This window comes from Otolemur garnettii, unplaced genomic scaffold (assembly GCF_000181295.1).
Source record: "Otolemur garnettii isolate 467f Iridium unplaced genomic scaffold, OtoGar3 scaffold00168, whole genome shotgun sequence".
Lineage (NCBI taxonomy): Eukaryota > Metazoa > Chordata > Mammalia > Primates > Galagidae > Otolemur > Otolemur garnettii.
The window spans coordinates 2,135,637-2,162,878 of NW_003852563.1; the positions used below are offsets into that span (position 1 = coordinate 2,135,637).

Below are 27,242 nucleotides of genomic sequence, written 5' to 3' on the forward strand. Positions count from 1 at the left end.
CGGCTCACTGCATCGTCCTCTACTTAGAGGGAGGCTGAGGTGGGAGGAGGGTGGCTGCTGGGCCTTCGAGGTTATAGCCATCTAGGATGACACCACTTCAGCGATGGAGTTTGACAAGTTGTATATTTTCAATGTTAACTTTAAATCTATAGCCATGTTGGTCATGAGCATTGTTAGCAATATTACAGGGATGCCTGTTAAAATCGGCACCGTAAGGGTTTGTGTTGATTCAAGTCCTTTTGTCCCTGTTGCGTTCTAAGCTTTCTTTTTTTTAAAAAAAAGTAGAACCTAAATTAGGTCTTTTCAGACTTTTATCCTCTGGTGTCAATCGGGTAAGTTCTGTCCTAACATACAGCTTTTATGCTATAAGAGCTTTTAAGCAAGCCTCTCATGTTCACCATCCCAGAAAATAAATAGGTTTGAACACTCACCCTCGAGTCATCTCACCGCCTGTCTCGCTCAGGAGTAGACTGAAACCCCTGCCTATTTTTATCCATAAAACACTCACCTGTCTTTACAACAGACCCTGTCGCATCCCAGCCTACACTAGAAACCTTCCCGGTGTCCGGTCTTAGTTGGGTTGCAGCTCTCACACTATGCAAGAAATTATTTTCTGGAACCCAAATAGTTTCTCTGTAGCATTAAAGCAAGTAATCCAAATGGGATTCCAATTGCAGTTTGTAGTAAGTTGGGGTAAAAGGGAAAGTAGGATTGAAACCTCAATCTTGTTTATTTGCCAAGCAGTTTACTTTTAACTTCATTCTTGAAAGCAAAGGGGGAAAGCTGTGGGTTTGAAGGGGTATTTAATGAATAGATTTAAAGTCCCTCTGCGAGGCTTTTAATCACCAGCAGGCATCTCTTTGAAGTGCTCGCTCCCCAAAGTCTACAGTTTCCACATTCAAGCCCCACGGGGTGTGGTGCAAATGGCCTAGCGCCACCTAACTAATTAGTTTCCCCGCATCTTTTACTTAAATCGCACCAGGATGTGTACCAAACAAATTTATAGGGGTGGCCCAGTTGCCTGTCGGTTGCAAACTTCTCATCTCTCTTCTCTTCCCGTGAGTGGCAAGTTCAGCACAGAATTCCCCTGGATATCTAAAAGATCACTTTGTTGCTCTGAACAGTCCGTTTTATATGAGGATAAAGATGTGAGGGGCATTAAGCTAAATCATAGAATTGCTGTTTTCATACATCAAAATTGGTAGAATATCAGCAATTTCATGAAGTTCAACTCAATAGCATCCTTTGATAGACGTTTACCTGAAATAGCGTTAGTGCCTGTTGGGTGAAAACACACCGGGGGGTTGTTTAATGAACCCCTTACAACCAAAGCTTCACGTTCCCCCAGTTACAAAACTTGAACTTCTCCACCTGCCCCCTTTGTCTTTTCCGAGAGAGCTGAGTGACCAAGCCCTCCTATTTGGAGAAACGCGTATATTTTGAGACGCATATGAAATGAGTGTAAGTAGAAAGTCCTTTGGTCTTGGGGAAAAAAAATGTCTGAAAGTTATAAATGGACGTTATAATGGAAAATACTTTGAAACCCTAACCAGAGCATTCACTATAAATAAAAGAGGAGCGGAAGATTAATAAATCTGATAAAGCTGAGAAGGAAGAAAACTTAAAATAAGAAATGAGGACCGTTCCTCCGTTTGAGTGTTAATACGGCCCCGAGTGTATATATAGGAAAATCAAAGGCTCGCGAAAGGCAGCGCGGACGCAGTCATAGCTGTTAATGTGTGCTTAGCGCTCCTGCTTGGGAGATGCTATTAAATGCAGCGGCCAAGAAAATTGACCTTACTTTTTTTTTTTTTTTTCTTTTTCGGGTTGGATCCTTGCTCACGTCACATAAATGAATAGAGCTGACAATTTACTGGTTCATCAATGAAACGATATTAAATTATGAAGATGTAAGGAAAAAATCCTACGCTAACAGTGTCACAGTTTGAAAGGTAAGCTGTTCCCTACAAGATTAGGAGATATTTATGTTCTTTTAGAACCTCCGCTAACATGATGCCGTGTGATTCCCGTCAGAGGGTGGACCGGCCTCTCGACGTCTTGGACTGTTAGTACGATGCTGGCAAGTATTTCATTAGTAACATAAAGGGTGTTCCTTATCGTGCCTTTTAAAATGCACAGCATCATTTTTAATATTTTTAAAGGGCTTTATTTTGTGGGATATCCTGAAAAACTGGACTTTCCTGAGCACATGTCGCCATGACCATGTGGTTCCTTTGAAAGGCTTTCTTGTTTTCACTGGTTCACTCCATTCACCAGCGACCTGCGGTTGTCAGGGCCAGACTATTTCCCAATGCCCTTCTTGTGTTGATGCGTAAGAAGTAAACTATTGCTTTGTTTCCTGTCTTGCCCTGTGCTTCAGGTGGGAAGCCTGCTCTTTCTAGTTCTCTCTTCTGTGACTTCCTAAAGGTTCTCGGTGTGCCATCAGTTACCAACCCGATACTCAGTTCTTTCCAGGGATATCTAAAGGTTAAGTCTACTTCACTCCAGGGTTTTTTTTGTTTTTTGAGACAGAGTCTCACTGTGTCGTCCCTAGTAGAACACTGTGGCATCACAGCTCACAGCAACCTCAAACTCTTGGGCTTGAGCGATTCTCTTGCCTCAGCCTCCCAAGTGGCTGGGGCTACCAGCGCCTGCCACAACACTCAGCTATTTGGTTGTTGTTGTTGCTGTTGTTGTTTGGCAGGCCTGGGCTGGGTTCGAACCCACCAGCCCTGGTGTATTGTGGCTGGTGCCCTACCCGCTGAGCTACAGGCACCGAGCCTTCACTCCAGGTTTGAAGGAAAACAGTGTCCCACTGACTTTCCCAGGTATACTATTAATTACTTGCTCCCCTAGACCAGGTCCCTCTTGGATTTGTGAACCCCGTGGTAGTAATGACAGTCACATGAGGATCACAGTGTGGAGGGCTCTTCTGGAGGAGCGTGTCACTACTCCTGCTGTCCTCTCATATGGGTTTGCAACTCAGGAAGGGACAAAAGCCCCACTGCCTCCTCTAAGGCAGGGCCAGTGATGGGTTGGTTATTGTGTTGAATACTGGCCTCGGTGTCCGGTGCACAGTAGGCGTGCAGGAATCCGTGCACACTCAGTGCCCTGATGCTTCTCTACCCTGCTTGCTACTCAGCCCTCTGGAGTAAGTCAGACTTCTGAACACCGTTCAGCATGTTCCTGCTTTCCTGGGGAAAGTGGCACTCTAGAACGTGAATTACCTTTTCATGGCACCCAAGTTACTTAATTTGCAAACTGAGAATAATTTAGGCAGTGGGAGAATGTTTCCATGTTTGAAGTGGATTGGAATGAATTTCACTGTGATCCTTCAGCTCCAACTATGATAAAATGGAGTTCTGGCCCCAAATCGTTCTGTCACAGGATTCTGGGATATCATCTGTTGGTTTGTGTTGCATTAGTTTAACTTTAAATATTGGTGGTACTAAATCGGCTTCCTGTAGACCCTAGACATGCTTGCAATTCATGCTTACTGTGCCGGGGCTCAAAGGGGCAATTATTTGCACACTAAAAATAGCTTGGCTTTATAAAATAATTTATCACAAGATTCCTTTAAATAACCAACTCTCTTAACACATTTAAAATATGATTTGATTTGAAAAATCAATGGCTACTGGCTCGACTTTTCAAGAATGCATCTGCTGTGCAATGGGAGGCAGGTGAAGGGAGGGATCCAGCAACAAGGAGTGAGGGTCTTAAGCGAGTTGCGTAGGAATTAATTTTAATTGAGAAAAGAATGTGCTTTTCTGGAGTTTCCCAGGGAAAACATCTTCACCTTTATCACCTCCAGAGTACATAAGGAAAAAAAAAAGGCAAGGCTAGTTTCAGTTTGGAAAAGGTAAATGTATTTCTTTGGTGGGTCACATTCTGCATTATGTATGTGTGTAAAAGTGAGGTTTGCTTTGATCCTGACTATAAAAAGTTTATTTTTAAACTCAGACTGGGCAGGAATCCAGCGATGCTCTTTCCCCTGCAACACATCCTGGGTTTCAGGTCCCCAGCCTGGCAGAATGCAACTGAGCGGCAGGAAGTAGTTGCAAAGTGCAGACACTTGATGGGTGCTGAGGTTTCCCTCCTCCCCTCCATTTTTGAAATTCAAATTGAATGCAATTTTCAGCTCATTTGAGCCAGAATATACTGTTGCTGAGCTTCAGTGGCTCTTAAATTCAAACTCACAGGAGAAAACAGATATCATCTGTCACAGAGGGTGGGAGACGGAATACTCCCCGAATTTTATTCATGGGAAGCAGAGCTCTAGTAACTAATTCAAGCCTTTCTGACTAATTGACTAATCATTCACCGGCAAACTTATCAATTAATCAATGAAACCTTTAGGACACCAATCTTACGAAGTCTGGGGGGAGTAGCCCCATCTCTTTGAAAAAAAATTGCTTTGGTCTATTTTTATATGGTTGGTATTTTAATACCATTTTAGCAAACTGAGACAGAATATCCAGGCAACCTTTTTTCTGCCCTTCCTGACTATTTTCATTGTTTCCATCCTTAATGTCTTTGTCAATGCTACTGATTTATGACGGAGAATTAGCAGAAAGCTTGCAGCTGGCTAAGTGGTGCCAAAATTCTGATTCTTTAAAAATTGCATTTTATCAAACAGACTGCCTGAGAATATTCTTTTTTCTTGGGGCAAATATAATTATCTATTAAAAGGAGGAAACCACTCATACAGTTCTTGAGTTTACAAGTGTAGTTAATGTGTAGGGTGGATGTTTCAGGGTAGCTTGAGAATTCCTCTGAGTAACTTCTACCAGCTTACTGGTGTGTACCCAGGGGATGCAAACAGATTGAACACATGGTAACTTGTAACTCCTCCTCTGATTTCAGAAAGGATATGAGGTGGCAATTTTGATTCTGAAATGTAATGTAGGTTGGATGATGTATCACCGATGCTTATCCTTGACTGGCTTAGTATAAGCTAGAATGTCCAGGGGAATATGAAGGCCGTTAGCTTTCTCTTGGCTGTTTTCTTTTGGCTTTTGTTTGAGATCCACGAGAAAAAAGTTAATTATGATGTTATTTCAAAGTAAGTAGGAAGAAAACCACTTGAGTCTAAATACCATTATTTTTAATGAAGTTAGTTCATAGCCATCATGCTTGGAGTTAAAATTGTTTTACAGTAAATGTGTGATCTGGCTGTGTGTATTGAAACTCGTGTGTGTGTGTGTGTGTGTGTGTGTGTGTGTGTTTACACCTCCCCAAAGTCTCTAACAATGTGATAGCAGGAACCTACACGTGGTCATTTGTACATTAACAAAGTCATCCGCCACTTTTTCCTGTCAATGGTAATGTGCAGACCCCTGGGAGAAGACATTTATTTCATATCCTTTATAAGAATGATACCTTGATATGATGTTTTCTCACTATTAGACCTCAGTACATTTACCCCAACTGTGTTGTTATTTCTTTGACATATGCAACAAGAAACCAAAATCCTACTATGAAATTGCGATTTATAATAAAGATATACATTTGGTCTTTGTTGTGGTTCCCAACCACAGAGCTCCTTGTCCCTGGGAATTTGCTGTGTCTGATGTTCTAACATGGTGACTCTCGGTTGGCTTTTGGATGGGAGCTGGTCACCAGCCCCTCCACCCATCCTCCAGGAAGGGGAGTGGAGGGAAGATTGGAGAATCCTCCATAAACATTGCTGAATACTGAGTCCAGAGAGTGTCCAGCCTGCTGAACACGATGAGGTAGGTCCTGGGAAGGTGGCAGGCCTGGAGAGGGCGTGGAAGCTCCCTGCTCCCTCTCCACTTACCGTGCCTTCTGCACCTCTTCATCTGGCTGTTCATCTCTGTCCTTTGTAATATCCTTTATTAACATAATAAACCAGTAAAAGTAAGTCTTTCCCTGAGTTGTGTGAGCTGCGCTAGCAAATTAATCAAATTGAAGAAGGGGTTGTGGAAATTTCTAATTTGTAGTCAAATCAGATAGAAATTGTGGGTAGCCTCCGACTTCCAACTGATGTCTGAAGTTGGCCAGGGGAGGGGCAGTGCTGTGGGCCTGAGCTCTTAACCGGTGGGATATGAGGCTCTCCTTAGATAAACAACATCCAGATCGAGTTTAATTATAGGCCACCAGGTTGGTGACTGCTGCAAAGAACAATGACAGCAAACCCACATGGGCGAACACAGCAGTGTTCTGTGGGGAGCTTGCGAGTATGTAAAATAGTTTGGTTTTTTTCCCCGTTATTACACCTACAATTGACAAGGAATCTACATTTTTAGCTAATTACTAAATTAGTTAATAGAGTTTTAGCTTTTCCATTAAAATGTCTTATCTCTTCAATTTATAAGTAGTTATTGAGTGTTCACCGTGAGCCAAGCATTCACTGTGTTTGTAATATATGTGATAACAGTTGTCCTGTCCCATAAGCGAGGTAGACATGGGAGGTGAAATATCAGATATGCACTGATAACCCCTGGTATAAAACTAATACAGCAGAACCTCTGTAAGTTGACCACCCGAGGGACTGTAACACTGGTCAACATATGGAGATGGTCACCATAAGGAAGTAGGCCTACTGTACTGATAGGTACATGTGGTATATGTCTGGTCTGTGAAAATTAGGTCAACTGAAGGAGATGATCAGTCTAGGGAAGTGAGGTGGTCAGCTATGGAGGCTCTACCATATAATCTAATTTGTAGTTGGGAGAAAGGATGATATTCCATATAATCAGTGACAAGGATAATAAAATATGCATACCGAGGGGTTAAATGTATTTTATTCTCCAATACTAACAGAATTGGGAAGGGAAGGACCACTGGGATGCTGTCATCCTGCAAAAAGGCACTGCCGGGTCTGTAGGCTGTGGTCAGACCGCAGAGGGAAGGAAGGGGACCATCCAGGAGCAAGGCAGTGCTGGAGCCCAAGGCAGCATGACCAGGAATAAGAGATCAGAATGCATGAGGATGAGAAGGCAGTGGTGCCCCAAAGTCCGCTCCTACCGACAGAGCCAATTGTTAATTTTTTAAGAATTTGCCAGCCAGTTTTAATTTAATATTAAAATCAAATGATATAAATGTAATAGATCAATTCTTTCAAAAACAAAAGTAATAAATGCTCCATACTTACCACTTTGTAATTGTTATTTTTTTTACTACACTTTGATCTTCTCTATTTCCTTGAGTTACATCTGTTGCATCCAAGTGGTGGGAATAGTATACAGTGGTTCTCTGTGGTGCCTCCCACCAGCTGTGTGTTCTATGATGTCGGTTTGGGAGGTGATGTCAGCAAACACTAAAAAATTGAGGCTTTCTTCATTCAAAAGCTAGTTCTTCAAATTTACCAGGCACACATGAAGGTGGGAGTACAGGTGGGACCAGAGAACTGAAGTGGAAAACCATCAGCAGGTAGGAAATATCAGGAAAATCGTTCCATCTCAATGAACAACAGGGCTTTAAGTTAAGCAAATGCCTTAAGTAGATTCAGAAATAATTGAGAGTCATTGACTTTCTTTACATACTTTTTCATTACTATTAGAATACACATTTAGTATGGGAAATTTGGAAAATAGAGTCACAACTTCTATAATAGTAGAACAATAATAGTTTCTATGTGCTCCATATGAGTGTTTTTAATATTAAAAGTCATCTAGTCTGGAGAGCAGCCCTGTACAGTAGTTACTATTATCCCATTGCAGAGATGGAGAAACTGAGAAACAGAGACGTTAATCTCTTTGGCCAAATAGAAGAGCTGCTATTGGAATGCAGGGAATTTTTTTATTCCTTGTTTCTATAGGATATCTGTGATCACTGAGCCAAAGTATATCTATATTTCCAGTTTTATAAGAAACCTATTAGTTTATCTTAAAAAATTAATTAATACTTCTACCAACATTGTGTGAGGGCCCAGTTCCTAGTTAGCCATGGTTCAGTCAGGACTGTGTATTTTGCCAGTGTGTTATGGGGAAGCAGTATCTTATTTCAGTTTGCATCTTAAAAATTATTAATGAACCTGGGAATCTTTTATAATGTTTATTGGTCATTTGTGTCTTTTTATATGGATCTAGATATTTATACGGCCTTGCCAAGTTTTTTCTTTTGAAATATTTGTTTGTCATTTTCTTTACTTGTTGAAATTTCTTGCATACTAAGAACAATAATTCCTTTTTCTTAAATGTGTGACAGTGTTTTCCTATTTTATTTTTAATCTTTTAATTTTGCTATGGATTGTTTTTCATCATAGAAAAATAGTCAAATAGGTTTGGTTTCTGGTGATTTATCATTTTCCTATCTTGCTTAGATTGGCTTCTCCCCTCAAAGAAAAATAATATCTATTTTATTCTAAATTCTTTTTTTTGAGACATGCCTTTGCTCTATTGCTCAGGCTGAAATGCAGTGGTATGATCACTGCAGCCTCAAACTCTTGGTCTTGAGATCCTTCTGAATAGCTAGAACTATAGGTACATACCACTACACCCATGAGGGTTTTTTAATTTTTGTAGAGACAGGGTCTTGCTGTGTTGTCCCAGCTGGTAATGATCTATTCTAAATCTTTTATGTTTATTCAACATGATCCTTGGCCAGGTACAGTGGCTATGCCTTTAATCTTAACATTTTGGGAGGCCAAGGTGGGTGGATTGCTTGAGCTCAGGTGTTCAAGACCAACCTGAGCAAGAGTGAGACCCCATCTCTAAAAAAACTAACAGGGCATTGTGGCAGGTGCCTGTAGTCCCATTTACTCAGGAGGCTGAGGCAACAGGATTACTTGAGTCTCAGAGAGGCTCAGAGAGTTTGAGGTTGCTGTGAGCTATGATGCCATGACGTTCAACCCGAGGGCATAGAATGAGACTCTGTCTCAAAAACAAAAACAAAATAAAGCAAAAACATGATCCTTGCTTCCTGTAGTCTATAAGAGAGTCAGAAAGATGGCTGCAGAGAGCAGGAATTCCTCTGTGTATGTTCGGTGCTCTAACAGAGGCTTCCCAGAATGCCATGGGAGCCCAAGGGAGGGCACGGGGGTCAGCTGGATGATGGGGAGGGAGAAATATGGCTGGACTTCCAGAGGGCCGACATCTGAGCTGAATCTGGAAGACTGAGGCAGTAGAAAGAGGGAAGTTTCTAGCTGAGGGAAGAAGTAAGCCAAGGAGACTTGAAAACGTGAAGTCAGTTAAGTTTTCCTGAACAAAGAAGGAACATTTTCTCAAGGTGGGTCAAGGAAAAGCAGCTTTAGTATGGGGGGGACTATTTTCCTGATTTTTTTTTTTTTTCATTTTCCACAAAGAAGACATATTACTTTTATGGCCAGAGTAAAATACTTTCAGCTGAAGAAAAGAAAATTCTGAGAGTTGGATTAAAAACCAAAAAACAAATAATAAGTCAATAAGGGTAAGAGACAGGTTTCCCGAAAATTATTAGGGATGGGACAGAGTGCATCTTCAAGGTTTATGCTTATTTGAGGATCAGACAGAATGTACATGTCACCTTCAATATCTGTGCCCTGGGACCACGTGGTAACAGGTGCCCCAACTGAACCTGGCCTGCCAGCATCTCCACTTTCAGGCCCCACTGGAGACCACACCAAGATAATACTCCTTACCATGTGGATTTTCTTGGGTGGTGCCTGTGGCTCAAGGAGTAGGGCGCCAGACCCCATATACTGGAAGTGGTGGGTTCAAACCTGGCCCCAGCCAAAAAAAAAAAAAAGTGTATTTGCTTTATAAAAAATATGTGGATTCCCATTCCCTATAGCAAGATCTGTCCTAATTTGGCAGTTACGCTCTCCACAGCAATATCCCATCAGCAGCTTCCAGTTTCATTCTTCCCTTTAAAGTCTAGCTGCTGTGGGATCTTGTGCATTCCACCCATCCAGTTCCCATCTGCAGTTCCTTCTATTTAAACCTGGATGCTGAAATGTATGTTGGTACCATTTAAGACTCATCCTAAAACAACAACATAATATGATGCTACACTTGTGTGTCCTTAACTGGATTGAAATTTCTGGAAGGACAAGAATTACATCTGAGACTTCTTGGCGGTTCCCAGGTCTTTAACACAGTGAAGGCTATTCTTCCCCAGCAGAGACTGGAGGACCAAACTTATTTCTATTTAATAGAGTCAGACACGTGGTCAGCAGAAGCAAGGGCAGAGAGGATGTGCACAGAATAAATAGTCAGAAAGTAAAGTTATTCTCTGAAATCCGGGTTTGAAGTTTGAGGAGAGAGTAATTCTGAGTAAATCTCAGAAAGAAACGAGGCCAGGAATGCCCGGGGTAATGAATAAATAGATCAGCTGATCTTCCCGGCAGAGGGCAAAGTTGAAGTTGGACAGACAGCTGGTAGCAAGCCATGTTCACATCTTCCTTTGCACTTGGACACCAAAGAACAATGTGGATACAGAAAAAATGGAGAGTATCAGAAGCAGAAGGAAAGAGATTAGAAGAGAGATTTAAGATGCAAGAGAAGAAGAAGGATGTGTGTGAAAAGAGGGAAGCAAGTCAGAGAGAGTCTTCAGAGGGGATGTGAGTCAGAAAGGAAGATTACGTAAGGAACTTGGCAGAACGTCCATGAGGTGATGAGTGGCTTGTGTCCTCCTGCACTTGGAGAGGAAAGATAAACCAGGTGGTGCCTAATAACTTGGCTGAGGGCAGAGGGTGTGGGGAGTACCCTGGGGGGTGGAAGTCAGTTTCCACGAAGATGTTGGGAGAATGATGGCACAAAAGTTAAGGCGGTTGTCCTTGGAAAGGGTCATAGGCAGCATCTTTATAGTTGAATAGCAGGAAGGGACCAGGGTATTTGGTCCAACATTCTTATTTGGCCTTCAGGACAAAATAGCTAAAAGGCTTAATGCCATCTCCAAGATCCCCCCAACCCCCATGGTCTACTTTCTGCCCACCTTTCAGACCTGATCACCTGCTTCTCTGCTCTTCTAAATCCCAACCAAGCCAAACTACCTGCGATTCCTTAAGCCCTAGGTTCCTTCAAAGCCTACCGTGTCTCTGGCTGGAATATTCTTCCACATACTTGATGCCTCTTTGTTCAAATTCCAGGTCAAATTTCCAGGTCCCACTTGGGAAATATTTGTCTCCCCTCCACCCCCCGACACACACACCTGCTAGGCAGATATTCCTTACACGCTTCCAAGCACTCATTTCTCAACTTTGATGGGACATATACGCCGTATTTTCTGTTCCTTTCCTCTTCTGGATTGTGAATTCTGTTTCGTGCCATCTTCTAGTATTGCACCTGTCACAGAGTATTTGCTTAATAAAAATTTCCTAAGTTAGTGATGGAGGGAAAGAAGATTCATAAATGTAAGGGCCAAGCTTTCACCACCTGTTGTTGACACAGCCCGACATGCTTCCATGAAACCATCAGGCTTGGTTTAGATGTGACTTTCACATGCAGTTTTCAGGGACCAGTGTAGTTTTTTTCAGCACTTTTTTTTTTTTTTTTCATCATAAGAAAAAATTTACCACTTTAAACATCACTATATGTACAGTTCAGTGGCATCAAGTACATTCATGCTGTGCACCTTTTTCATTTCAAATTGAATCTCTGTCTCTACTAACAAATAACTCCCCATTTCCCTCTCACCCCAGCCCCTGGCATCCATCATTCTACTTTCCATCTCTGTGGGTTTGACTACTCTCAGCGCTTCATGGAAGTGGGATTATACAGCCTTTTGCACCTAGCTCATTTCACTTAGCATTGTGTGTTTAAGGTTTATCACCTTGTAGCATGTGTCAGATTCTTCCTCCTTGGAAAGGCTGAATAATTTCCATTGTCACATTTTGTTTTTCCACTCATGTGTTTTGGACATTTGAAGTGTATCCGTAGGACACCGTTGTTTTGTGTTCTAAACTATGTAATCTGCCCTGTAAGCTAGTGAGCTGATCTATCATGTGAGCTGGTGACCGAATCTACCATGTAAGCTAATGACCTAATCCACCAGGCAAGCTAGTGACCTGATCCACAATGTGAACCAGAGACCTGATCCACTATGTGAGCCAGAGACCAGATCTACCATGAGAACTAGAAACCTGATCTACCATGAGGGCTAGAGACCTGATCCACCAAGTGAGCTAGAGACCCGATCCACCATGTGAGCTAGAGACCAGATCCACCATGAGAGCTAGAGGCCTGATCTACCATAAGAGCTAGAGACCTGATCCACCAAGTGAGCTAGAGACCCAATTCACCATGTGAGCTAGAGACCTGATCCAACATGTGAGCTAGAGACCTGATCCATCAAATGAGCTAGAGACCTGATCTATCATTTGACTGAACAACCTGATCCACCAAGTGAGCTAGAGACCTGATCCACCATGTGACTGAAAGACCTGATCCACCAAGTGAGCTAGAGACCTGATCCACCATGTGACTAAAAGGCCTGATCCACCAAGTGAGCTAGAGACCTGAGCCACCATGTGACTAAAAGGCCTGATCCACCAAGTGAGCTAGAGACCTGATCCACCATGTGACTGAAAGGCCTGATCCACCAGGTGAGCTAGTGACCTGATCCACCATGTGAGCTAGTCACCTGGGAGGTGTTCAGTGCACTTGGCTAGTGGATTGAAGCAGGGGTGGGAAAGGCAAATTGAGGACTCGATGTTATGATTGGCAAAATCATCCAAAGTGTCCAGGAATATTCAGACTTTGACAAGGAAAAGAGGACACTACTCTAATTGGGCCATGGCAGCCTTGACATGGAGAAGATTATGAAGATGAGTGCTGTAAGTTTCAAATGATAAATTTTGAGAAAGGAGGTTGAGAGACACTGTTTTTTTTTTTTCCATTCCCTTGTTATGGAAATAGAGGAGTGAGAAGGATGAAAAGGGACCAGAAAAAAGTAAGATGTCTGTCTGAGCAGAGACGCTGGGGAAAGAGGCAAGAAAAAGTCACGGCCACAGGGGAGTTTGGCCACAGCCTCCCCCTCCCAGGCATTCTGCAGGGGCAGAGCACCAGTCAAGTCTAAGTCAAAGCTATTCTACACGCGGCCTGCACGAAGAGTCCAACACTACAAGCCCGGTGACTGCCTGTGCCGTGGGTGATAACAATATGGAGAAAGATTCCACAGCCACCTCTGGTCCCCATCCCTCCATTTGAGACTTTCTTCTTTTCAACTAGACTAGTCTAGGCTCTTTTCTTCTTCTTGTCTTTGCAGGAGTCAGAAAAGAATAATTGAAGCTCACCCTGTGAAAACCCCTCACATGCCTGAATTCTTTCTCAGTCAAAGATCAGAACTGGATTAAACTCTTTTCCCTTAACAACTTCTTAGCTACAGTTTTCTAAGCCTTTAATGCCCTTTGAATTGCCTGCTGTAAGTTCTGCTGGGTTAAAATACACCAGCAGGAACGGCCAGATTTGGTTGTGCCCTGTGTGAAGCTAGTGTTCTCCTGAGCCATCCGGCATGCCCAGCTCACACTGCCGATCTCCAGGGTGGCCTGGGTCCTGCCTCGGCGTGAAAGGGTGCTGCCATATTTCTGAGAGCAGCCCACTGAGGGGGACCCAGTGCATGCCATACCCACACTCAGCCTCGAGCAACTCTCCGAATGTTGCTGGCCCTGAGAGTGTGTTACCTTTTGGGAAGTATTATTATATTTTTCTTTCTACTTCAGAAGTTCCCCACGTTGGCCCATTTCAAGTTGCCTCTGATCTTTAACGGCTGCTCCTCAATCCCTTGAATCCATCCTCAGGGACATTCTTGCTGGTCACTTTGCAGAACTCCCTCAGGCCAAGAAAGCTTGCCTCACTTTGTTTCTGCTTAACCCTTGGCCTTCAGGGTGCAGGCGGCCGTCTAGGGCTGCCCCCCACTGTCGTCTGTAATCACTTGCAGGTGATTAGCCGGTGGCTTCTAAGCTAGAAAGGAACATTGCCCCAGGCACCGCACTCCCATAGGCTCTTGCCATTTTGCTACAAAAGAGAAAAATTGAGCTTTTGAAGAGGGTATATGCACTATTCATGTACTTAGAAAGAGAGGAGTGTCCATAAAATTTCAGGAACAGTATCAGATTTTACTCAGTTATCAGAAGGCAGAACTATCGGGTTATGGTTCAGATGGCTTTTGGAATTAAAAAAGAAGCAGCTGTCATTTCTAAGCATCTAGTCTTTTCGTTAAAGCCTATTTGAGAATTTCTCTCTAGACACTAATCCCCCACAAGTTGTACTCCAGTGAGACAGAGTGTCCATGAAATATAGTAATTGGGGCTGCGTGGAGCTCTTCTTCTTGCGGGGGAGAACTTCCTGACAGCGGGCTGCACTGCATCCCGCATTCCGCCCTGCGCTCCTCGCTTCACCAGATGAAAGCTCCCTTCTCCACCTCAATCCTCCAGGCTTTCTTGTCACCTACACTGCTGCCTTCAGATCCCCCAGGGGAAATATTATATACTTCTTTCAACATCTCGAGCTCCTATCCCCAGCAATAAGCAAGACATTAGACATTTTTCTGTATCTCTAAACTATTGCTGTAAGTGCGTTGTCCCTCAAACCAAAAAGAAAAACAAGAAAGCACCCGCTTCATTTTCTTGAGTTTTAAAATGACTAGTTTCTCTGCTAGTATTTTTAATGGAAAATAAAATTAAAAAAAATAAAAAAGCATAACTGTTTCTCCTTCCCTCCTCTGCCAAATAAACATTACTAAGCCATGACATCTTTGGATTCTGTGGACTCGCGTTTCATGTGTCAGAGGCATGTGAATACGGAGTAATTTTTTTCCATGGGTGTTTCTTCCCCAGTTTTCCTCGGAGGGAAGGTGGTTAAGCTGCCATACCTGGTTGTGTAGCAGAATAGGCCAGAAAACAAACGCCTTCTCTCCTCAAGTTCTTTGGTGCTGGTTATAATTTTTTTACTTTGTTCTGAACATATAGTGCGTCCCATAGAGCTTCTGGCCAAGTTCATCTATTTAGGTGTTTCCCAGGTGTGTCTAGACCTGTGGTAGCAGAGCTTCCAGGGGAGGGGCCTAGAACTTTTTTTTTTTTTTTTGTGCACTTTGTGGCCAGGGCTGGGTTTGAACCCACCACCTCCGGCATATGGGGCCTGTGCCTACCCTTTTGAGCCACAGGTGCTGCCCAGAACTTTGTATTTTTAGCAAGTGCCTGAAGTGTCTCTTTGGGTGCAGCAAGTCTGGGAAACACTGATCTCTGATTCTGGCAGAGAATGTACAGGATAGCAGAGCTATACAGGATTTCAGGGTTATGGGGGGGGGGTGGGTAAGCGTTTGTTTGGCCTTTTCTCTGACCTGGCTCAGATTGTTTTGTCCTAAGGGGCTCATGAAGGTGGAACTGCAGGCCCACAGGGAACAAAGCAGGAAAAGAAGGAGCCTATTTAAAAAGAAAAGTCACTAATCACAACAATAACAATAACCCCAAAACTCCAGGGTGTGTTCTGCTTTATGTGAGAATAACCTTAGAAGGTATAAAGTTGAAATAGTCCTCAGGGCAGCCGCTGCCGTCTTGCTTGGCTCAACATGTTTTCTATGACAACAGTCATAAAGGCTGTTTAGCCATCCTGGTTAAGTCACTAAACCAAGAGGACTCATTGTTTCCCTGCTTGGGAACTGCCTGGGCTCCTCTGGCCTGGTGAGGTGGCTCCATAAAGCAGCCCGTTTCAGTGACCTGGAAGTCTCGTGGAGTATAATGCTCTGCACAGTGGTCGGCGAGGGACAAGGATACCAGGAAACTCCGGGTCGTGGAGGGGAGCTGCTGGGTGCAAATACGCAGGGAGACGGCGCACTTTTATTGTGTCCTAAATAAGGCTGGCTGGGAGTGAGGCACACTGTCAAATAGTATCTTGACTACAAAAAGGAGTTTTAGGTTTTCTCACCTCCCCCAGTGTGGCTTCCCTGATTGCCCACTTCTCATTTCCACCCAGCCATAAACAATCGCAAGCTGGGGCTGCAAAGTACATCAACAACCACAGAAAGCTGTGACACTGGCCTTTCTCCTGTTTCCGACACTCTTTGGATCGCCATGGCAACAATAGCTTTAATTATGGAGAGGCAAAATGATAACTTGTATATCAGATGCGGCTCACTTTTCCCTGTGGACAAAACTCTGATTCGAGAGAGGCTTTGTGTGTGGATTTCCCTCCCAGGCTGGATTTTATTATCTGCTCTCACAGACAGCTCTTTTGCTTATGGGATGAACCAGAAGACGCTGAGGCACCGGCTGAAGGGCCTGTTGGACACAGGCCCTCGTGGAGATGGACTGGGCCTTTCTGTCTGGGAGGCATCCCCATGTGCTGGGTCTGTGCATTTAAGAACCAAGCGAGCCCTGGCTCTCGAGGGCCGCTTTGGGCTTCCCCTTTCAACTAGTGGAACTCTGCATGTTAGGTGGAAGCTTACTGAAGTATCATCTGGTAATCAGCCTTGACAACATTCAGGATTATGCTGGGGGCACAAACAAGTAATTCTGTTGCAGTAGCAGTCGTGAAAATATACAAATCACAGCAGCTTTCCGAAGAGAGGAAGAGAGCTACGGAGGGTAAAATGTGGGAGAGGAAACCTCTTCCTGTGTCCGTTCCCTGCCCTTTATTTCTAGCTCAACTTGCTCAGGCCTTGAATTTCCCTCAGGTTTGGAGAGGTACCACATCACATCTAAATATTCCTGGGCTCCCTCCTTTCGAAAGCTTTTGCACAGCGAACTAATCTTCCCCTTAGGTAAACATAAATCATTGTCTACCTTCTCTGCTCCTTGAGTAGACCTTTTGATACATCCATTAATTATGGCCACTGCCTGGTGGCACAGTGATGGCTGAGTCACTGCTGTGAGCATCTTCCCTGGAACGCCCCCATTTCTGACACCGAGCCCTAAAATCCTGTTACAAGAAGCCCTTCTTTGCAATGGACAGCCAGATGGTAGCAAGTAAAAGAAATAGCCCGACAAAATGCAGAAGTGTGGGTGCGGAAGTAAAGGTCGGAGAAGGAAGGGATGTGGAAGTTGGTGGGGTGCTGCTGTCCTCACAACACTCTGCAGCTGCTTCTAACCTCTGACAACCCCTGGACTAAGATCCTGATCCTCTCTGCTCAGTGTGTCTGCTGACTCCACCAGCAGTCCATTTGATCACAATCCCAGCTTTTGAAGGCCAGAATGCCCATGCAGAACTGTTTAGCAAGAGGCACCATGGTTCTGATTTCTAATCTTTTCCCACATTATTAAAAAAGAGAGAGAGAGAGAGAAATTCCCAATTTTTGGTAAATCTTGCCTAACTAATGACATAGTCTGTGTGTTTGTTTTGTTTGCACATTCAGGAAGCTTTGCAGCTATGATTTTGATTTTGGAGTTGAGGCATGTTAATTACGCCTTTGTATGAAAGCAGAGGGGTTCTGTTTCTTGTTTGTTAGTTTAATAAGATTTTGTGTTAAGAATGGCACCGAGAATCCCTCAGAATTAGCTGGGCTGCATATGTGTAGCTCAGAGCTTTGAGACCCTTGAAATATCTGTTTTTAGGACATCAGCAGGGGGCTAATGAAAAGGCTTTGTTGATTTTAACGAATTGCAAGCCACTGTAGCCAAAATAAATATAATCTGCTTTTTGGATTAGTTGTCACAGATGATTTTACCTACTAACAGTGATTAAAGGAACCGAGTGGACCAGAAGCATAGCTGCTCTCTGGTGACTCCTGCTAAAATAGCAATAAACAGAAGTAAATAAAGACTTAAGGCATTAGTTATCTTTAATAAACAGTGACACCAAATATACAGTGTGTGGGCGTGAAAGGGTGGGATTGGAGGTTTAGAGAAGATCAGGGTGTCAAATACCTGTATGGGGTACAACGGTGTGGCTCCTACTGCCACAAAAAGCAAGCGATTGTTTAAAAAATAAATAAAACCTGAGTGCCGGCTGGTCGTGTTCCCTTGTTGTAGTTGTTCCTCATTAGGAAATACAGAGAAACCCAGAACCATCTCCACATTTCCCAGCCCTCTCACCAAAGCCAGGCCGACTCATTGCCATTCCACTCTCATCTTCCCTCAGACTTTGGGACCAAAGTTGAAACTCTGCAACTGTAGGATTAGAGTATGAAAACCAGGGAAGTGTTAATTACTTGTGTAATTATTAACCTTCTTGCTGCAGTAATTCTACCCAGTTAATGAACAGGCGACCGACACTGACTCCTTCCCTGTATTTCTCTACTTTGATGAAAAGAATGAGTTGCCTCAACGCGCAAACCCGATCCTCAGATTTCCCCAGGAAAGTCTCAGACTGGGTATTCCCTCCTCACGGCTGACCTGCAGCCAGCGGAGAGAAAGGCTGTGGCTGAAACCCTTAGGCAGGGCCTGGGAGCACCCGCCCTAAGATGCCTTTAGGAGGGAGAAAGAACAATCAGATGGGAGAAGCCACAGTTTTTCTTATTATTTCTAATTTTATCAAATGTTTTAAATAGTTCTGTGGATACTTCATCTCAGATGACAAAGCAAGGGACCAACAGAGCTTTCTTTAGCACCCTTTCCCCCGGACGGTAGGTATTACTGTATTTGTTTACAAACGCAAAAACTGGTGTGCCTCCGGCCCAGGCCTGAGACCAGCATAGAACTCTGCCTTCCAGGTCCCCGTGGTACCCAGGTCAGTTCCACCGTTGACTGGCCCAAAGCAGCCCATGTGCCCTGCCTGCCCCCAAGTAATTCCAAAGATTATAATTTCACCTGTATCACACCCTCAAGAACTAATAGCTGTCATTCATTAAGGTTTTACCGTATGCCTAGTGCCGTGCTTTATAGCTGTCGTGCCATGTGACCTTAGAACAAATGTATTCATTCCCATAAATATTCACTGAAAGATTCCCAAGTACCAGGCTCGGCTCTAGAGATACATAAGGGAATGAGATCGATACAAATTCCCACCGTCCTGAAGTTCTTATTCCAATGAGTTAAGACAGTGAACACAATAAATGAAAATATAGTGATGCTAACACAGGGTGGTAAGTGCTACGGAGAGAAAGCCGGAGAGTAGAGAGGGGTTGACAACAAGGTGAGTGGAAAAGCCCCACTGAGCAGGTGATGTTGGAGCTGAGACTTTGAGGCCCCTCGTGGGTATCGGGGAAGAGTGTGAAGTGGAAGGGCCCTCAGAAGGGAGCAGGTGTGCCTGGAGTGCAGGCGGGGCAGCAGGTGGGCTGGTACTTAGGAAGGAGAGGGCAGAGTTAATAAGAGGTCAGGTCTGTAGGAGTCGTCAGCCCTGTGTCAGGAGTTTGTCCTTCCTCTGGAAGACGGCAAGCCCTTGAGAAGTTTTAGGCAGAGAAGCAATGTGATCTCTGTTACATTTCAAACCCTAGGAGGTAGGTATCATGGTCTTCACATCACTGATGGAACACACATCACAGAGCGTACGTACAAAGAGCCATTGTGCGACTGAGAGGCAGACGGGTGCGGTCCTGCTCCTCAGCGTGACTGCTACGCTCTGCCTCCCAGTGAAACGTGTGTTTGGTGTCTGTGTGACATCTTTCTCGCCATAAAATGGGAAAAGTATCTTGTCAACTTTATTTTTTAGAGGTAACCCTGAAGATCTGGATGCAGAGTCCTATAGAAATCGGACCATTTAGTGCACCATTTACATCGTTAAGTTCAGTTTCCAAAGGAGAGGGGAGAGTACAGTGAAATCTGGATTCTGGGTGAAACTGCTCAAGGTCATGTCAGCTGTCAGTGTTGGATCTGGGATTTCAATCTGGTCCTGCTGCCCAACGTGGAACTTCATGGTTTACTCACGGCACCAAGCCCCCAACACGGCACCGCTCACTTGAAACGCTAGGATACATTCAACATATACGGGAAATGAAGGGCATCTGTTGCAGAAGTGACTTTTTCATGTGGCGCCTTCCCTTAATCTCTTGCCCACGTGTCAGGATAGATCCTTGGGCAGATGTCCAATTAGGCTGTACTAAAACCTTGTAGCTAGAAAAGGTAGTTGAGTAATGAGTGACACAGCTTTGCGTAGAAGTCATCATTTGGGGACTGTCCCTGGGTTTCATCTGTCTTTAGGAATTTCTTTTCCAAATCCTATATAGATCTCAGTACCCATCCATAATGATCTTTTCTGTCTTGTTTCTGTCATGGTGAACTTGAAAGCTAAACTGGTATCCTTAAATATTGCCAACTAATTCTCATCATGATTGTGAAAGGCTACACCCAGGCAGGCAATTCTGTACATTTGCCAGGCAGGCAGAAACTGTGCATACGGACCAATGTCCACGCGCACATACCCTCGCACTCACTGGCAACCAGAGTCCCTCGTTTTCTTGGTCTTCTGTGCAATTCGGATCTATGTTGATTGTCTTGATCAACTTTCATTGAAAGCTGTGTGTCATTGTGCTCCCTTTCATGAGGAAGGAGCCGTGTCTTGCTGGCATCAATACCAGGTGCTAGACAACCCTTTTTAGAGAAGACTTTACATCTAAGACCTTCCGAATTTCAGTGGACTGCATAAACGATAGTTCTGCAGTACAAGCACAGTGTTGCCGTGCCCCTTCTCTCACTCACCTCGCATTCCAACCTTGTGCTTCCCACTAAGGCAGCAGCGTTACACGAATGAGCCACACGCAACTTCATCTTGCTGCCTGCAAGTCTCTTCCCCGTGTATTTCTAAAGTTCTCCTCCGCGGTTAGTTCCACCTTTTTGTCGAGCTTATGTGGCATCTGCCACCCTTTCCCTGAATAACATAACAAGATGCCAGGGGTACTCAGTCTTAGACTTGTTAGAATAAAATTTCATACAGGTGCCCTGTTCATTTTCCATGGAAGTCTTTCTTCGGTGTCTGGCATTTTGAAATAAAAGGAAGTAATTATCTTATTACACTATCACATACTGACAGGTGGGACGGACCTGAGCAAAAGCTTGGTTCTGCTTAAAATTCAAATTAACACCCAGGTCAGCTCGGGGGTGGCATAGAAACGTGATATTTTCTCCTCCATGCAAGAGTAATTCGGATGTAGAATGTGGGTGGTTCTTGTCTGATTTCTAGAGAGGGGCCTGTTTGTTTTTTTCCTTGTATTCCTTAAGATAAAAATAAAAAGAATATATTCTTGTTACCGAAGAAGCAAATTTTGTTTACTAGAAAATACTGTTAACCTAGCGACAGGTTTAAACTGGCTGGTGTTCAAATTTCAGAGGTGTTTTTCAGCTCAAGCCTGACCGTGTGATTGCCACCTCCCCGAAGCCTTTGAAATGTGATGTTTCTTAGTTCAAACCCTGAAGTGCAGTTCCTAAAATGATTAACATTTTGACAAATTGAACAGAAAAGTACCAGTGCCAGGCAGATGGCATTTTCTCAACGAAGGGACAGACGGATATCCTTTGTTCAGGACGTGACGTAGAATTAGCAGGCCCCCTGGCTTTTGGAGAAAGAGAATGGAATGAAAGTGGACAAGCACAGGGGGCCTCACAATTTGATCTTCAAAGTGATTTCAAGGTATTTCTCCATGTTTCTTTCGTGGCTATAAATACACACTTTTACTCTGAAATGGAAACTTTAGAGAAGAAAGTGAATTTATCCCAGTCTATACCTGCACTTGAAACTAGCATAAAAATACGTAACAGATAATGCCAGATATTTACGCATCATCCCTGGTGTTATTTGTAGTTTATGAAATGTTTTATTCCTCTTTTCATATTTGTAAGTCTGTGGCGCAAGTCGTGTAGGCATCATTATTCTCATTTTATAGATTAATAAATGAAAGTTTGGGGTTTAATTGATTCATATGAGGTCGTAGATCTTACTCTGGTTTTCAGATTTCTGATTTCAAATATAGGGCTTTTAAAATGATACAACATTGACATTTATAAACTTTAAAAAAAATTAGCTAAAATTCTGTTTTATTGTAAATTTTTGAATTCCAATTCAAAGTACAAGTTTATGGCAGAAATTTGAGTTATAGAGAAGTCTCTATAACCATCTTTTCCTTTTAATTCTCCTAGTAAGGAAGCTAAATAATAATAGAAACAAGGAAAAAGATGGGAAGAATATTTGGTTAAGTTTGAATGTAAAGATGAAGCCTGAGCAGTGCCTGTGGCTCAGTGAGTAGGGTGCTGGCCCCATATGCCGAGGGTGGTGGGTTCAAACTCGGCCCCAGCCAAACTGCAACCAAAACATAGCTGGGCATTGTGGTGGGTGCCTGTAGTCCCAGCTACTCTGGAGGCTGAGGCAAAAGAATCGCTTAAGCCCAAGAGTTGGAGATTGCTATGAGCTGTGTGATGCCATGGCACTCTACCAAGGGCTATAAAGTGAGACTCTGTCTCTACCAAAAAAAAAAACAAAACATGAAGCCTGAGCATATTATATAGTATATGTAAGTGGAGAAGCTTGTGTTATCTAGAACAGTAAAGAAGAAAATATGCACTTTTTTTACCCTTATGAATAGGTAACAAATAGCTCATGTTTTCCCCTCCAATTTATAGCATGAAGGCAGGATGAGGTGACAGGGACAGCAAGGAGTTTCTCTAAAACAACCTGTCACATATCGGTTTTCCAGACACTCCGTGTAAACATAGCCGATTACATTCATTAGTACATGTAAAATGAAGAGTAAGAGAATTGGGGGAATTTAAAATAGCCTTAAAATCCTATATCTGAAAACAGGAATTTTCCAAGAAGTAAACAAAATTAACTGTCCCAGAAGCTGATGTCTGGAACGGAATTACAAATGCCTCTGTAGATTTTAACTTTGGCAAAACATGTTCCAGCATCATTTAAAAATAACAACTTTAAAGGGCTCATAAATAAAGACATAAAAGGCATTTTGACATTTAATACAAAAACAGCATTTTGATGAACCGGGTAAAAATGAATCATAGACATATGGATTACATATTTCTTATAGTGTGCCTGAGTTTTAAGACTGAGGCAGTGGAAATCTGGCAAAATATTTTTGGGGAATTTGCTATATATACTATATTTAAAAAGAGGTGAAGATGAACTCCAGACTGCTGTGATTGCTCATGACATTGAATTTAATAACTTTTAATTTGTGGATAAGAAATTCTCGTGAAATAGCTCAATCTGTCCATGTGTTACAGAAGTGAGTGGTTGGAGACAGTGTATAACAATTCATTTGATCACATAATCAACAAGCGTGTTACCAAGTGCTTGCTGAATGCCAGGCTCCGTACTAGGCACCAGGTTGACTGCTAAGACCAGAGCTGTGGACTTTGCTCTTATGGGCGGGGTATACAGTGGTAGGAAGGGGCTCATAAATTTCCAGGTACTAGAAATTCCAAATACTTTGGGGTACACAAAAGAGAATGCTTACAGAGTCTTTTCTGTGTGCCAGTCACTGTGCTAACCACTTTACATTCATTGTCATATTTAATTCTTAGATCCCTGTAAAATAGGAATTATTTTTCTACTTTAATAGATGAGAAATCTGATGTTATGTGAAAGGAAATAGATTCAGTGATTTGTTGACGTGCTAGTGGTAATTGGCTACCTTGGTACCTGCTAAGGAGCCTTAGTCTACATTTACTGTCTCGAGCACTCACTAACTCTTGAATCTGGGCTGACCTGAGATTTACTTTAACCAATAGATGGTGGCAGAAATGATATTGTTTCAGTTTCAGACCAAAAATATTAAGCAGGCCTAGCGGCGCTCATTTTTGTAGTCTTGAAAGCCCTGAGTTACCTGGTAAAAAGTCTAGCTACCCTGCCGGAGAGATGATATGTTAAGACTGTGTCGTGAGAGACACAGGGAGAGACCCTGAATTTATGTTGGTGAAGATGGTGAAAGAAGAGAGAGAGAGAGAAGGATAGAATTCAACCAGCTGGTCCCACATTCTAGCTGTGCCCGGCTCCCAGCCACCAAGAGAGCTGCATGTAGCCACATGAGGGACCACCAGTTAGATTAACAGAAGAACAGTCCAGCTGAGCCCAGCCCACTTGGTAGACTCCTGAACAAATACAGTGGTGGTTGTTTACAGTCACAGGATTTTGAGTGGTTATTTATATAGCAAAAGACTCAGCAGTGGTGAGTGAGATTTGAATGAACCAGGGTCACTCGGACTCTGATGCTTATTTTTTTCTCACTGTGTTTGCTCATGAGATGGGAGTAGGGCATGGAGGAATGGAATCCAATGGGATATTGGAACACTTCTCAAAATGGTTTGCCTCTGACATGCATGAATTCTGAAAAAGGGAAAAAAAAAAGACTTCTTTTGTTCTTCAGAGAAGAAGAAAAACAAGAAAAACATACCGGTGGTGTAGGACCCCTCCCCAGGGCCTTCTGGCTGTGTGTGCCTTGTAGTGCTGTATCAGAAAGAACATGAGCAGGTGTCCAGAAATTCTCATTTCTGGCCCTCTTCCTGGGAAAACGCCATGTAAATGTTTGTATTGACTTTATTTTAGAATTATCAAGCTAAAGCTGATGCTAATGAATTACTGGCTTCCACTTGGGAGTTTATAAAGTGAACTGTGACAGAAACTTTAAAAAGTACACAGGGGCAAAACACAGGTACACATGGGGAGTGTGATGAACGGTGACATGAAACAAATGGCGATCAAAGATATGAAACGAAGGCGGCGTGAGGCAGGCAGGGAGAGCCGAGGGCCCCTGGCTGATAACACAGGGGAACACTTGAAAGCACGATTTCCTGGCAAGTCCACGTTTGAAGTGATGTCATCTTTTTTATTCTCTCAACTCAATTGCCTCTCTGAAGCTCATTTTTTCCATTCTGATGAGGAGCAAAAAAAATGTTACATCAAAAGTTAGTGCTTGAATTGGGGCTGAAAGGGAGAGGAAAGAGGGCGGGCTCAGATACACACACACATGCACACACGGTGGTGGAGAAAGAGTCACAGGTGACTAAAAGTTCTTAAAAGTATGACATAAAGGAGAATAGCCATTTTCCTTCCCCGATGAATGAATAGTTCACCAGTTCTCCTAAGTTTGGATGTGAACTGTCACACGGCGTACCAAGGAGGGTCCAGTCACTGGCTGTTTCTTTGGAAGCCTGCAGCGGGAACATGTGTGAAGAGCAATATTGTGATACCATCAGCACTTCCGGTCTGCACAGAAAGCTCCTGATTTGTCAAAATGGCCACGACTGGGCTGTTGTCTCAGCATTAAAAGGATATGACTTAACACAGTTCTTTTTCCAGCCCTCCTTTGGAGACTCTTCCGAGCAGATGTACTCCTGCGTCCCGTGGATGTGGTACCAGGACAGCAGTTTAAATTTCTCTTTGTAATCAAGTACACATTTCCAGGGTAGTTTTTTTTTTTAAAGCTATATTGGCCGTCTGGGGCTGGATGGTTGACTTACTTTTTGTACTAGTGCAGTCTGTGTGTTGGAAGGGCACTGTCTCCCTCCTTCCTCTCTGCCCTTTCTGCAACCTCCTTAAGGATAATAGAATGTGTGGTTGTTTTCCTCAAAGGTTTTCTAAGTTGTGGAAATTATTTGGCCTCTTTGTGCCAAAGCAAGGGATGTGAGGCGGGAGGAACAACTGGCCTTCTGGGTCTCCTTTCAGAAGCAGGGTAGGGGTGGCCTTGCTGCTTCACCCTCTCTGTCTCCTTTTTTTTTTTTTGAGACAGAGTCTCACTATGTTGTCCTCAGTAGAGTGCTGTAAGTCACAGCTCACAGCAACCTCCAACTCAGCCTCCCAAGTAGCTGGGACTACAGGCCTGACACAATGCCCAGCTATTTTTTGTTGTAGTTGTCATTGTTGTTTTAACTGGCCTGGGCCGGGTTCGAACCCACCAGCCTCAGTGTATGTGGCTGGCACTGTGACCACTCTGCTCCGGGCGCTGAGCTCATCCTCTCTGTCTCTTTCAAGTGGGCCTGCACAGTGGTCAGCCAGGAGCTTCCGCAGGATGCCCACTGTGTGTGATTATGTGACGGGGTATGGCGTCTCCAGGGGTCACACCAAGAGCAACCAAGCAAATGGGGAAAATTCCCACGGTGGCTGAGGAGAATTCGAGGGAAATATCTGGGAATCACATGCATACTTTTGCACATGCCGGTGATGACTCCTGTTCTCCCTCCAGTCTCTACAACTTGTATTCGGATCTTTGAATAAAGGTCTGGGAAACGGTATTTGGAAATAAATCTGTCTTAGGAATATTTTTCTCGGAGCCTGGGACTTGTGGATGGGATCAGGAGAAAGGGGAAGTGTGTGTTCCCTGTCGCCGGCCTGTCTGCTGGGCCCTTCTGTTCTCCTGCCAGATGGTGGTCATGGTGGCCAGGGCCTGACAGACTGCGTCAGGGCGCGAGAGACGCTGACCTCTTGCATTCGGTCACCCCTGCCAGGTCATTATGTTGAGTACCAGGACCGCTGGCATCAGGCACCCTCCTGGCTTGACCGGGGAGGGATCCAGGGTTAATGTGCACAAGAGTTAAGTGAGTCCTTTTGAAAATTGCACAATTCTGGGTTTTTTAGTAATTGCAGCCTCATAATTAGATGTGTTTACGTGGTCAAAGCCGCTTTTCATACTGAGACATTTTACATGAGTGGCACTTCTGAGAAAAGCTGAAAAGTTTTAGAAAATTGAAGGGTCACTAATGGCTTGAAAAATAACCTCGTAACAATGTGTTCAAATTACAATGCGGACAGAGTGAGCATTTTTGTAAGCAACATTTTATTTCATTTTGTAATGAAGCTATGTAATATTCAGTGTGAAATACACAGTAGTATGCTGGGGCCAACTCAACATATGAGTACGCTGCTCATACAAATAAAAAACCCAGAATTTTCCTCTTCAGGAAACATTACAAATATTTATTTATTAACCCTCTGTGTCAGAGCTGAGATTAGAACCCACGATTTTGTGTGCCGCCAGTGAATTCACTATGTCTGGTGACGGTAGCGGAACTCGTGGAAATAGTAGTAGAGGAGGATTGTATAAGGTTAGAAAAAAAAAGGGAGAGGCTTAATATCATTTGTAAGAACTTAAGTAGATTTTTCTTGACCAAGACTTACTAAAATAAAATTTGCTGGGGCTTGTCATGGTGTCATTTCTGTTTGCAAATATAGTGTGGTTGTTTGCTACTATTCATATAGAAACAAAATGCATTTTTTAAAATATTTTTCTCCTCATCTTAACTCCTTAAGACATGACTGGCTCTTTCAAAGTCAGAAAGGGTAAAAACAGTGAAACTGCTGCTTTAATTATAATGATAGCTAATTTCTCAGGCTTTCTCAAGGTTTGTAATTATCATTAATAACAGTGACTTACAGCATATCGAGTTTTATACATTGTGAAGTGCTTGTTTCATGTACGGTATCATTCGATATTCATAACCTCCCTTTGAGGGAGACGGAGAAGACATTTTTGTTCCTATCTTAGAA

General features: G+C 43.3%; 1 protein-coding gene across 2 annotated transcripts in view; it reads left to right on the forward strand.

Annotated features, from left to right (window-relative positions):
• Positions 1 to 27,242, forward strand: part of ESRRG (estrogen related receptor gamma) — a 600,546-nt gene that overhangs the window by 145,955 nt on the left and 427,349 nt on the right. For both annotated transcript variants that reach the window (XM_003800141.1, XM_012811603.1), the window contains exon 2: positions 1,861 to 1,952. The gene's annotated coding sequence lies outside the window, so the exon portion shown is untranslated. The remainder of the gene's footprint in view (positions 1 to 1,860; positions 1,953 to 27,242) is intronic.